This window comes from Microtus oregoni, unplaced genomic scaffold, assembly GCF_018167655.1.
Source record: "Microtus oregoni isolate MIOR12 unplaced genomic scaffold, Mior012 000169F_ref0000294, whole genome shotgun sequence".
Lineage (NCBI taxonomy): Eukaryota > Metazoa > Chordata > Mammalia > Rodentia > Cricetidae > Microtus > Microtus oregoni.
Window position 1 is genome coordinate 73,405 of NW_024544825.1, and position 13,807 is coordinate 87,211.

Consider the following 13,807-nt stretch of genomic DNA (forward strand, 5'->3'; position numbering starts at 1 on the left):
AAGTGGATAGAATTAGAAAAAAAAAACTCCTGAGTGAGGTAACACAGACTCAAAAAGACGAGCATGGTATGTATTTACTCATAAATGGATACTAGCTGTAATGCCAAGGATATTGAGCCTACAGTTCATGATCCTAAAGAATCCAAGTAACAAGGAGAACCCTAAGAAAAGCATATCTATTGTACAGGATTTTTTTTGCTATCCTGAGATTTTTTGTTTGTTTGTTTTTTGCTTTTCCATATGAAGTTGAATATCGTTCTTTCAAGGTCTATGAAGAATTATGCTGGGATTTTGATGGGCATTGCATTTTGTCTGTAGATTGCTTTTGGTTAGATCTCCATTTTTACTATGTTAATTCTACCTACCCAAGAGCATGGGATATCATTCCATTTTGTGGTGTCTTCTTTAATTTCTTTCTTCAAAGATTTAAAGTTCTTTTCATACAGATCTTTCACTTCTTTGGTTAGAGTTACTCCAAGATATTTTATGCTAGTTGTGGCTATTATGAAGGGTGATGTTTCTCTGGTTTCTTTCTCAGCCCATTTATCATCTGTGTAAAGGAGGGATACTGGTTTTTTAGTTAATCTTGTATCCTGCTTCATTACTGAAAGTGTTTATGAGTTGTAGAAGTTCCTTGGTTGAATTTTAGGGGTTGCTTATGTAAACAATCATATCATGAGCAAATAGTGATAGTTTGACTTCTTTTCCAAATTGTATCCCCTTTATCTACTTTTGTTGTCTTATTGCTCTAGCTAGAACTGCAAGTACTATATTGAGTAAATATGGAGAGAGTGGACAAACTGATCTTGTTCCTGATTTCACAGGGTTCACTGTGAGTTTCACTCCATTTAGTTTGATGTTGGTTGTTAGCTTGCTGTATATTGCCTGTTAAGGTATGTTCCTTATATCCCTGCTCTTTCCAAGACCTTTATCATGAAGGAATGTTGTATTTTGTTGAAAGCTTTTCCAGCATATAATGAGATGATCATGTAGTTTTTATTTTTCAGTTTGTTTATATGATAGATTACATTGGCAGAGTTTTATATGTTGAACATTCCCTGTATCTCTATATGAAGCAAACTTGATCATGGTGGATGATTTTTCTGATGTGTTCTTTGTTGTAGGTGGGTCTTCTGTCTATGTGTTACTTTCATTGGTTAATAAAGAAACTGCCTTGGCCTTTGATAGGACAGTAGCTTAGATAGGCAGAGTAGACAGAACAGAATGCTGGGAAGAAGGGAAGTAAAACAGATGCCATAGCTCTCCTCTCTGAGATGAATGCAGGTTAGAATCTTCCCGGTAAGCCACCACCTCATGGTGCTTCACAGATTACTAAATATGTGTTAAGCAAGGTGTGAGAGTTAGCCAGTAAGAGGCTGGAGCTAATGGGCCAGGCAGTGTTTAAATGAATACAATTTGTGTGTTGTTATTTTGGGTGTAAAGCTAACCATGCGGGAGCCAGGCGGGACGAAAAGCAGGCCTGATTACCTCATCACTACCATTCTTGTATTTGATTTGCCCAGTATTTTATTGAATATTTTTGTATCAATGTACATGAGTGAGATTGTTCACTTGGAATGGGAAAAAAGATGAGATCACCTGACAAAATTGGGAGCATGGGAATGGGAGGAAAAGCGAGGACAGAATGGGAAATAGGGAGGAGAAGGGGGGAAAAGAGAACTTGAGGGAATGGGATAGATGAGACAAAGGAAGGAAAGAGATATTTTGATTGAGGAAGCCATAATGGGGCTAGCAAGAAACCTGGCACAAGAGAAATTCCCAGGAATCCATGGAGATGACTCCAACAAGACCCGATGCAACAAAGGAGAGGGTGCCCAAATTGGCCTTGTCCTGTAGTCAGACTGATGAATATCTTAAATATCAGCATAGAATCTTTTTCCAGCAACTGGTGGGAACTGAGGCAGAGAACTGCAATGGATCACTGGGCTGATCTCCCAAACCCCAGTTGAAGAGTAAGAGGAGTGAGATTATGATGACCAAAGAGGTCAAAACCATGATGATGACACCCATTGAAACAGTTTACCTGAGCTAATGGGAGCTCACCAATGTTGATTTCATTGGTTAAGTAATAAACAAACTGCTTGGGCTCATAGCATAGAACATAGGTGGGTGGAGTAAACAGAACAGAATGCTGGGAGGAAGAGGAAGTGAGGTAAGACACCTCAGAGAGAGACGCCATGCTCCTCTCTCCCGGGTAGATGTGATAGCTCTGCTCTCTGAGACACACGCGATGAAGCTCTGACCCAGGATGGACGTAGGCTAGAATCTTCCCGGTAAGACCGGTGCTCACAGATTATTAGAGATGGGTTGATCTGGATATCAGAATTAGCCAGTAAGGGCTAAAGCTAATGGGCCAAGCAGTGTTTAAATGAATACAGTTTGTGTGTTGTTATTTCGGGGTAGAAGCTAGTCAGGTGGCCGGGATGCCGGGAACGCAGCCCTGCCGCTCTTATTACTACACACCAATTCCAACTGGACAAAGAAGGAACCAGTATAGGTCCAAACAAGTCCCTATGAATGTGGATGAAGTTGTATGGCTGCTGTGGAATGAGGCCACTGGCAGTGGCAGCATGCTTTATCCCTACTTTTTGTACTAGCTTTTGGGAACCTATTCTGTTTGGATGGATACCTTCCTTTCTCAGCCTAGATAACGTAGGGAGGGCCTTGGACCTTCCCCAAAGCAATCTGCCTTACCCTCTCTGAGGAGTGGGTGGGGGTGAGGTGAGGGGTAGTTGTAGGGGATGAGAGGAGGGGAGGGAGTGTGAACTTAGTTTGCTATGTAGAATGAAAAGAAAACATAGTTTGTTTTCTTTTAATAAAAATAAAATAAATTTTTAAAAAGAACCTTTAAGTATGTCTTCATTAACTTAAATACAAAGTAGAGTGATGAACCCCTAAACCCTATATTATCTGGTCTCAATTATAGTTTTGCAATAACTCAAATCAAAGTGTTTTCATCCTAATGTTCCAGTTAGTCACATTTATTCTCCATTTCCTAAAAGCAGACATTTTAATCTCATAAAATGCAAACTTGCAAAAGCATATTTTTACTTTCTTAAAGACGTAGAGATATGAAAGCTCTTTGGCTTCCATTTACCTAAGGCATGTAGATACATGCATAGGTAGATATAGACATGCAGAATATATTATAATATTGCTCTATTCTCATGTACATTTTTATCAAAGAAGTACTGTGGTTTGTATTAATAATTGGATTGGGGATTGGTTTCAGCCTTTCCACATCATTTACTTTAAAACAAACCAACATAGTCTGTATCTCCCTAAATGCTGATTTTCAAAAATACTTGAGTGAAAGAGAACTTTTAAAAAATCTAAGTCATTCTGCAATTTACACATTTTTTATATCAACGCACTTACTAGTGACATACATAAGTGTTTCCTCTGAACAGATTTAATTTTTAATTTTCCTGAATCAGTGTTAACCAGGAAAAAGGTAATTGTTGTCAAGAGTATTCAAACTGTCAGAATATCCTTCAATCTAAAAGCTGTTAGATTCTGTGGAAAAGTAATTACTGAAACTCTATTCAACTGTAATAATAACCTGCCACTGATGACAGCAATTACTGGGAAAGTGCAATAGAAATCAAAGGCGCATTTTTCTCTGACAAGTACATTTCTAACTAAGGTTTACATTGGCTGAATAGTGTTGACAATGATGATGTGCTGTATCATTCTTAATCATGTCTGGCATGATGTTACAGTTTGAACTGCTCACTGTTAGAAAGCGACTAATTGCTTGTTTCATTTGACACTGTCCAGGCTCTCTCTGCAAAGGAATATATATTTTAGATGAATAGAGGTTAAGTGTTATGCTTCTTTGACTGTTTTACATCCCTTTTAAGTGCAGGTTTTACATACATTTTACCTCAAATAAAAGAAACTAATTGCAGTTAGGCCAAACTGACAAGGCAAACTTCTAAGATTTTACAAAGGTTTGGTAACCCATAATTAGGTCAAATTATGGTTGCTTCTTTCAATATGAACTTTTAGCAGTGGTCATCTTCACTATCAACATTCTTGGACATGATGTTTACCATGCCTTAAAATGAAATCAAAATGAACCCTTTAAATTGAATTCTCTGATATCACTAAAATCACAAAAGCTAAAACAAGTATGCTCAATTTTCTTGAAAGACTCAGAAAAATAGATGATAAGTGATTTTTTCTTATGAGAGAAATAAAATATATATGAAAAACTAATAAAATATAATTGCATTTCATAAGAGACACAGGAAGAGTTTAAATATTGAAGAGACAAAAAAACTAAGACTTGTTTATCCACTTTGATTGAATTGAATTCTCTCCAATATTTAGCTTTTAAAGAAATAAAGCTATAAATTTCCCTTCCATTTCTTTATTAATCATACTTTAATAACAAAGTTGTAACACAGAAGAGACTTAAAAATACAGAAATAGAAATCAGGAGGCTATCTTTCATGGTGTCCAAAACAAAAAAAATATTTTGGATGTAGATATATTTTTGGCTTGTAATATTGTTAATTTTTGTAGGACTGAAATCCAAAGCAATACTAACTGAACTACTTTGTTTTCCTAGTTTTTTGTTGTTGTTCTAGAATTGGCTTTTAGAAGATTCCAATAGAATAATAACAATGCATTCAGCTGTTTAATCAACAACCCTCAGTTTAAGCTGTTAATAACTCTAGTATAAGAAACTATATTTAATACATTAGTGGCTACCAAGAGTATCAACATCTTCTTTAAATGTGTACTGTAAATAAATTTTCTTCCTAGTAATTTGAAGAATGTAATGGAGGGAGCACAGTCTTTCAGTTAACTAGTTTTATTCCTTTATTTGTTATAAATTGGAAGCACAAGCATAGTAAACCTTCCATAAAAATCTGGGAATGTAGGGATGGCTGAGTACACAAGGATGGGGACCTGAGTTTGAGTGCTAGCACTCACTCATATGGGAACAGTCACAGCACCATGTTTCCTGTGACTCGAGTTTTGTGGAGAAAGAAACAGGAGGGTGCTGGGCCAGCTACCTTCAAGTTCTTTGAAGTCTTCCTCATGGTCAACACCCTGTCTGGATAAACAATGCCCAGATAACACATCCTATTGGGAATGAATTTTCTTTTCAAGGATGGCATATTGTGTATCATCAAATTTAATATACATAGTTAACATCTTTTATGGAAAAAATTTATGATGGATTAGATGAAAATAATCCCCTTGGCAATTCATTTTTCAACTGTGGTGATTTTGATCAGCTTCTTTCAGAAGTCACAAAACAAAAATAGCAGTTCTTGCAACTTTCTGTAGTTTTGTATATATTTACAGAAATGACTTCAGGAATGAACTTGATCTCTAATCTAATTACATGTCTATAGCCTGGTAGATTCAAAACAATTCAAGATTTGCCTAAATAGACACATACTGAAAGGGGGAGAATAAATATAAATATGAAGCAATGAGAAACACTAAAGGGTGGATTTTTTAATTTTCAGTAATATTCATTGAAATGGATCTATTAAATTCTGTCTGTACTCAGTGATGGATGGTGCACAGCATGCATTTACAGTTATGATATGTCAACAGTATGAATCATTCCCTAAAATCATCATGCACTCAAATCACTTTGATTTATCTGTTCTTAATATTCTGGCTGATTGTGCCAAATCTCAACAGGAAGAATTATTTCACAGTCTACCAACAAGTTGAAGTCTGAGATTATTTGACACATTGGGCACATCAGAAGTTAGAAGTTGGGCACATAAAACCCAATGAAAAATGTTTGATCTTTCCAGTATAGCAATAGTAAAAATATGATTGTTAAAAACCTAAACAAGAATCTGCAAAAACTATTTTAAAATATTGTTTTAAAACATTGATTATTGTGAGTTCATCCTAAACAATTATATTATGAAAATTTTCATTTACAAAAAACTTGAAAGGATTGTATAGTGAACACTCATAAATCTCCATTCTCGGTATGTTGCTCTTAACATTTTGTTGGATGTATTTTGTCACACATTTACCTTCATCAATCTATTTTCAAAACATTTTAAAGATACAAGAATCAAAATGTTTCATCTCTAACCTCAATATTTTTTGTACAATTTATGTTTTGTATACATCATAATGCTTTTGAAATTTATCTGGGATATTAAAGGTATAAATCTATTCCTGTTCATTGTTGAGTAATATCCACTGTCTTAATCAACTGCAAGGTGTTTATCCTATTGCTATATATGATGTCTATTTCTTATTTGGACTATTGTCAACATAGCTGCTATATACATGTTTTAAAATATTGTTTCACTGCTAAAGCCTACAGTTTTGTCTTTTTTACTTGTAGCTACAGTCAATATTTTGGTCCCCACCCACCCACTGAGACAGTGGAGCTGATCTATTGCGAGCTCACCAAGGCCAGCTGGACTGTGACTGAAAAAGCATGGGATAAAACTGGACTCTCTGAGCATGGCGAACAATGAGGGCTGATGAGAAGCCAAGGACAATGGCACGGGGTTTTGAACCTACGTAATGTGCTGGCTTTGTGGGAGCCTAGCCAGTTTGGATGTTCACCATCCTAGGAATGGATGGAGAGAAGAGGACCTAGGACTTACCACAGGGCAGGGAACCCTGACTGCTCTTTGGACTGGAGAGGGAGGGGGAGAGGAGTGGGGGGAGGGGGAGAAGGATGGGAGGAGGGGGAGAAGGGTGGGAGGAGGGGGAGGGAAATGGGAGGCTGGGAGGAGGTGGAAACTTGGGGTTTTTTTGTTTTTGTTTGTTTGTTTGTTTTTCTCCTTTTCTCAATAAAAAAATGGAAAAAAATTATGATCCAAAAAAAAAGAAATTGTTAAAGATCTCGATTGTATAAATAAAATATAAGGAAGGCTGAAGATGCAAGCCCATAATCTCAGCTACCTATAATGTTTTGGTAGGGGGATTCGAAGTTTAAGGCTTGCCTGTATAGTGAGTACAATCTGTCAAAATTAGTGAGACCCTGATCAAATATTTTTTACAAAAAGAATGGGGTACAATTCTTTGGTAAAGCACTTACCTAGCATTCTAAAAAGTCTGGGTTCTCTGCCTAGTGCTTTAAAAAGAAGAGGGAGGGAGAAAGAGGAGAGACAGAGAGAGAAAGAGAGGGGGAAAGACAGAGGCATAGACAAAAATATTATGGCTCTGATAGAATCTATAGGAAGTATCACTTTCTGAATTGGCATTCTAACTGTAACATGTCCCAGAGCCTTTATGACCTTAGTTCTATTCTATTGAAAAAGCCTCACTATTGAGTCTCTGAAACTGCTATATATTGTGGCAGGTTTAGTGACAGAGATACATACTTTGTCACAGGAATGTTTCACTGTTTCTTCCAGTATTGCCAGGAGATTAAGACTTAGATTAGAGAGAGGATATATGTACACATATACACACATATCACACAAACAGAGATGCATATATAAATAGATATGTCTGTGTGAGAGATGAAAGAAAATGCTACAAGATGAATCTGTGAAAAAGAAAAGTCAAGGTGACAACAGAAATAATTTATTCTGAAATGAGAAAGTGAAAAAAAGCTTGAGACATCATTAAAGAGGTAATAGGGCTGACGTGAAACACAAAGAATGCATGGTACGAAGCAGGGACCTGCCCACAACTTCAGTTTCAGATCTCCAAAGGAAAGGGGAAGCTGAAGCCATCACCACAAGAAAAGTCATTCAGCTGCTGGAAGAACAGACAAAACCACAGGGTTTCCAGCCTTAAATCAAATGGGGAAACTTAATAAAATGATACTTCCTATGGATCAGGCCAGTGTTCAAGAAGAAATCCATTTTAACATTCTCTATATGCAACGTTGCACTTAAGTAGCGTCTTGAGAAGGAACTTATTCCTTGATATTGAGCCACTACAGGGACCTAAATAATGTTAGCAATCATAAATCAAATAGCCTGGAGACACTCTGCCACAGAATGCTAAGCTATGTATAAGAGGTGGTACTGGAAATGGGAAGTGTTGGATAGTAGAACATGGCACACTAAGAAGTTCAGACAGTCCAGAAATTTAGATGTATAAGGCAAATTGTTTCATGGTCCCATCTTTTATGGTGAAGAGCAAATACAATTTCCCATATATGAATGGAAACTGATAGCCCTGAGACTATGAGTAATGAGAAGCATGGACTCCAGAACTGCCTTCCTACTGCATGTAGTTGGCTATAGTTGGAACTATGATTATTCAGCATTCAAAAAGTAACTCAGTTTATAACACCTCCATCTTCCCTCAAATTGATTTACTGCTAGGTGGGATCCTAGAAGCAGTTGATATGTTCCCTTGGTTTTGTCATGCAGTATATATCTTAGTGCCCTGTCAACTTCCTCCTATCTTCAATATGCCCAAAGGGCACCACTCAGTCTGGAATGAGTGAGAATTTGTTTGGCACACAAAATGCAAACTTCAAAGTAGTGAACAATGGCTCCAAATATGAAAGAATGGAACCTTCTGAAATTAATGTGGTGGTCCTAAGATGGACAATTGCCCCTTGAGCTGACCTCAATCCATACATTTCATTACCTTGAATGTTAGGAATGACAAAAATCTCCAGCTCTTGTGCAAAACCCTCTGTATTTGGCAGACTCTAATATTAGAGTCTTTTATGTTTTTAAGAGTTTTTTTCACTGTTTTTTTCCTTGTCTGTGTTTTACTTTTCCATATATTGGTATCATATATAGATTGCTTTAGTTTTTCAAACATTTTTGCATGCACAAATTTTCATTATTACCTTTGTGTAGTTTAATTAAAATTCTGTATTGTATAGTGATTATAGTTTATCACTTACTGCTTATTTGTTTTTGCATATTTAATGAATCTGCATATTCATTTCACCCCTCTGTCTCTTTCCTTACCTTTCCATCCTGTCTTAATTAGGGTTACAATTGCTTTTATGAAACACCATGACCAAAGCAACTTGCAGAGGAAAGAGTTTATTTGGCTTACACTTCTATACCACTGAAGGAAGTCAAGATAGGACCCAAACAGAGCAGGAACCAGAAGGCAGAAATTGATGGAGAGGTGCTACTTTCAGGCATGTTCCACAAGACTTGTTCTACCTGCCTTCTTATAGAGTCCAGGATCACCAGTCAAAGGGTGACACAATTCACAATGGGCTGGCCTCTCCCCCATCAATAACTAATTAAGAAAATGCCCTAGAGGTTTTCCTACAGCCTGATCTTATGGAAGCATTTTCTCAACTGAAGCGGCCTCCTCTCTAATGACTCTAGCTTGTGTCAAATTGACATAAAATATGTCAGGACACATTGTAACTTTAATTATTTATTATTGTTGACTTTTATTACATTTTGTTTCTTATTTTATTATGTAAATTTTACTCTATTTTATTTATTTAAAATATTTTTTTAATTTTATTCTCTCATATATTACATACCAACAGAGGTTCCCTTCTCTCTACCCCTCCCAGTGCCTCTCCTCTCTGTGCCTTTCTCTCTCTGTTTTCCTGCTGAAAAGAGCAGCCATTCAAGGGATATCAAGCAAACATGGCATAACAAATTACAATAACACCAGGTACATAATCTCATACCCAGGCTAGTCAAAGCAATCCAGTAAGAGTAAAAGAGTTTCAAGTGCAGACAAAAGACTCTGAGAGACCCCAACTCCCACTGTTAGGAGGCCAAAGAAAATCTGAACAACCACAACATGTTTGCAGAGAACCTAGCACAAACTCAGGCAGGCTTCACAATTACAGCTTTAGTCCCTGTGAGCCCCAAGGAGCTCTGTTTAGTTGATTCTGTGGGCTGTGTTTTCTTGGTTGCTTTAAACTCTTCTGGATCCTAAATCTTTCCTCCTCCTCTTCGATGGGATTATCATAGCTTCACCTAATGTTTGGCTGCAGATTTGTCTCTGTAGGTGTTCCCATCAGTTGCTGGAGGAAGTCTCTCTGATGGCAGCTGGGCTAGGCTCTGGTTATGAGTATAGCAAAATATCATTAGGAATTACTATGTTGAATTGCTCCTTGGTGTTCTACTGCTTAGGATTTGGCATTCTCTCCATTCTCACTCTTAATAATGTTCCTATCAAAGCTTTAAAATGAAGCATTTCCTTCAAGTCTCAAACATGTTGAAATCTCTGTAGATTGCATTGGATCTTTTTAATACCCCCATTCCCACAATGAGTCTCAATCACAACCTTGAAACCATTTTCATTCTGATAATCCTTATTAAAGGGAATTATCTGCCAGCTTTCTTTCTGAACTGGTTGCTGCTACTCTCTTTTTTTTCACACATGGCTCCTGCAGACCCCAGGAGCCAGAACCCTCACAGCAACCACAGTCCTGGCCTAGCCATGATCCATGGAGACACTCTGTTGGAAGGGAAAGAGTTGCTCCAGTCAAATAAAGAAAATACGTTCAAAAAACCAAGTACTTATTTCCCTAATGAAAATATATACATAAATTCAAAGTAAAATACACATAAACAAAATTCAACCACACTTCTAAAATACTGTACTTTACTAAATTGGTTTATTTCAGGAATTTTAGCAGTGTTTTTATATGCAAATTAATAAATGTAACACAATAAATAAATAGAACCAGTGTGGTGGCTAGTTTTATGCCAACTTGTGTCAAGCTAAATTTCCCACAATTAAGAGCCCCACCAGAAGACCAAATTCCACAACCATAACACGTATGCAGAGGACCAACATCAGTACTATGCAGCATCCTTGAATGTCAGTGCAGTCTCTGTGAGCATCTTTGAGCCATTTAGTTGATTCTGTGGGCCATTTCCTTGTGGTGTTCATGACCCCTCCTTCTCCTACAATTCTTCCGTCTTCTCGACTTCAGGATTCCCCAAGCTCTGTCTAATGTTTGACTGTGGGTCTCTTCATATGTTTCCCTTAGGTGCTGGATGAAGCATCTCTGAGAATGATTATGCTAGACTCCAGTCTACAAATATAGCAGAGTATCACTAGGAATCATTTCATTGACTTTCTCTTCTTTTCTTTTTCTTTCTTTCTTTTTTTGCCAGTTGTGTTTGGTTCTATCCTATAAAACTCAAGTTCAAGAGAATCAAAGACCTCAACATAAAACTGGATATCCTGAGTCTGATAAAAAGAGATTGTGGGAAATATCCCTAAACACGTTGATATAGGAGACAACATCCGGAAGAGAACACCAATATGAAAGGCACTAAGATAAAAATTAATAAATAGGGCCTCGTGAGACTAAAATTCTTCTGTAAGACAATGAATACTGTCAATAAGGCAAAATGGCAGTCTACAAAATGGGAAAAGATTTTAACCAACTCCACTGAGAGCTAATTTCCAAAATATATAAAGAACTCAAGAAATTAGACATCAGCAAACCAAATAATCCAATTAAAATGAGGGTACAGATCTAAATGGGTAATCTCAACAGAGGAGTCTCAAACGACCACAGGAAAATACTTAAAGAAATGTTTATCATTCTTAGCCATCAGGAAAATTCAAATCAAAATGACCCTAAGATTCCATACTATTCCTAAACACAAGTAACATCTCATGCTGATGAGGATATTGGGCAAAGGGAACACTTTCCCATTGCTGGTAGGAGTGCAAACTTGTATAGCCACTTTGGAAATCAATATAGCAGTTTCTCAGAAAATTGGGAATTGATCTACCTCAAGACCCAGATATACTACTCCTGTATGTATAACCAAATAATGCTTCATACTACCACAAGGATATTTGCTCAACTGTATTCACAGCAGCTTTATTCACAATAGACAGAAACTGGAAAAATGTAACTGGAAGTTTCGGTCCTTCTGGTCCCACAGCTATTCAGTCTCAACAAAACACAAAGAGGCTTATATTAATTATAAACTTGTTGGCCTATTAGCTCAGGCTTATTATTACCTAGCTTTTACAACTTAAATTAACTAACAATTTTTTGTTGTTGTTTATTTATTTTTCTTAGTTGTTGAAAAAAATAATTTCTGCCTCCTCCCCTTTTCCCATTTCCCTCCCCCTCCTAGCACACATCGCCCCCTTCCCCCCACTCCCCACACACTCTCCCCCTCCCCCCCAATCCATTCCCCCTCCCTCTCGAGAATGAAGAGCAGTTCAGATTCCCTGCCTGCGGGAAGTCCAAGGTCCTCCCACTTCTATCCAGGACCAGGAAGGTGAGCGTCCAAACAGGCTAGGCTCCCACAAAGCCAGTTCGTGTATTAGGATCGAAACCTAGTGCCATTGTCCTTGACTTCTCATCAGCCTTCATTGTCCGCCACATTCAGAAAGTTCAGTTTCATCCCATGCTTATTCAGTCCCAGTCCCGCTGGCCTTGGTGAGCTCCCAAAAGATCAGTTCCACTGTCACAGTGGGTGGGTGCACCCCTCTTGGTCCTGACTTCCTTGCTCATGTTCTCCCTCCTGCTGCTCCTATTTGGAACTTAAGAGCTCAGTCCGGTGCTCCAATTTTGGTTTCTTTCTCTATCTCGATCCATTGCCATATGAAGGTTCTAAGGTGATATGCAAGATATTCATCAGTATGGCTATAGGATAGGGTCATTTCAGGTTTCCTCTCCTCAGTTGCTCAAGGTACTAGCTGGGGACATCTCCCTGGACACCTGCGAGCCCCTCTAGAGTCAAGTCTCTTGCCAACCCTAAGATGGCTCCCTTAATTAGGATATATATTTCTCTGCTCCCGTGTCCACCCTTCCTTTATCCCAACCATCCCATTCTCCCAAGCTCCCCCCATTCTCTCTTTCTCATGTTTCTCACCCCATATCCCCTTAGCTCTATGCCACCTCACTCCCAAGTTCCCAGGTTTTGCCAGGCAATCTTGTCTACTTCCCATATCCAGTCAGATGACTACATGTTTTTCTTTGGGTCCACCTTCTTATTCAGCTTCTCTAGTATCACAAATTATATGCTCCATGTCCTTTAATTATGGCTAGAAACCAATTATGAGTGAGTACATTCCATGTTCATCTTTTTGGTTCTGGGATACCTCACTCAGGATAGTGTTTTCTATTTCCATCCATTAGCATGCAAAATTCATGAAGTCATTGTTTTTTACCACTGAGTAGTACTCTAATATGTATATATTTCACATTTTCTTCATCCATTCTTCCATTAAAGGGCATCTCGGTTGTTTCCAGGTTCTGGCTATTACAAATAATTCTGCTATGAACATAGTTGAACAAATGCTTTAGTCATATGATAGGGCATTTCTTGGGTATATTCTCAAGAGTGGTATTACTGGATCTTGAGGTAGGTTGATCCCGAATTTACCGAGAAATCACCACACTGATTTACAAAGTGATTGCACAAGTTTGCATTCCCACCAGCAATGGATGAGTGCGCCCCTTAATCCACAACCTCTCCAGAAAAGGCTATCATTGGTGTTTTTGATTTTAGCCATTCTGACAGGTGTAAAATGATATCTCAAAGTTGTTTTAATTTGCATTTCCCCGATCACCAAGGAGGATGAGCATGACCTTAAGTGTCGTTTGGGCGTTTGAATTTCTTCTGTTGAAAATTCTCTGTTCAGTTCAGTGCCCCATTTTTTAATTGGGTTAGTTAGCATTTTGAAGTCTAGTTTCTTGAGTTCTTTATATATTTTGGAGATCAGACCTTTGTCTGTTGCGGGGTTGGTGAAGATCTTCTCCCAGTCAGTGGGTTGCCTTTTTGTCTTAGTGACAGTGTCCTTGCTTTATAGAAGCTTCTCAGTTTCAGGAGGTCCCATTTATTCAATGTTGTCCTTAATGTCTGTGCTCCTGGGGATATACGTAGGAAGTGATCTCCTGTGC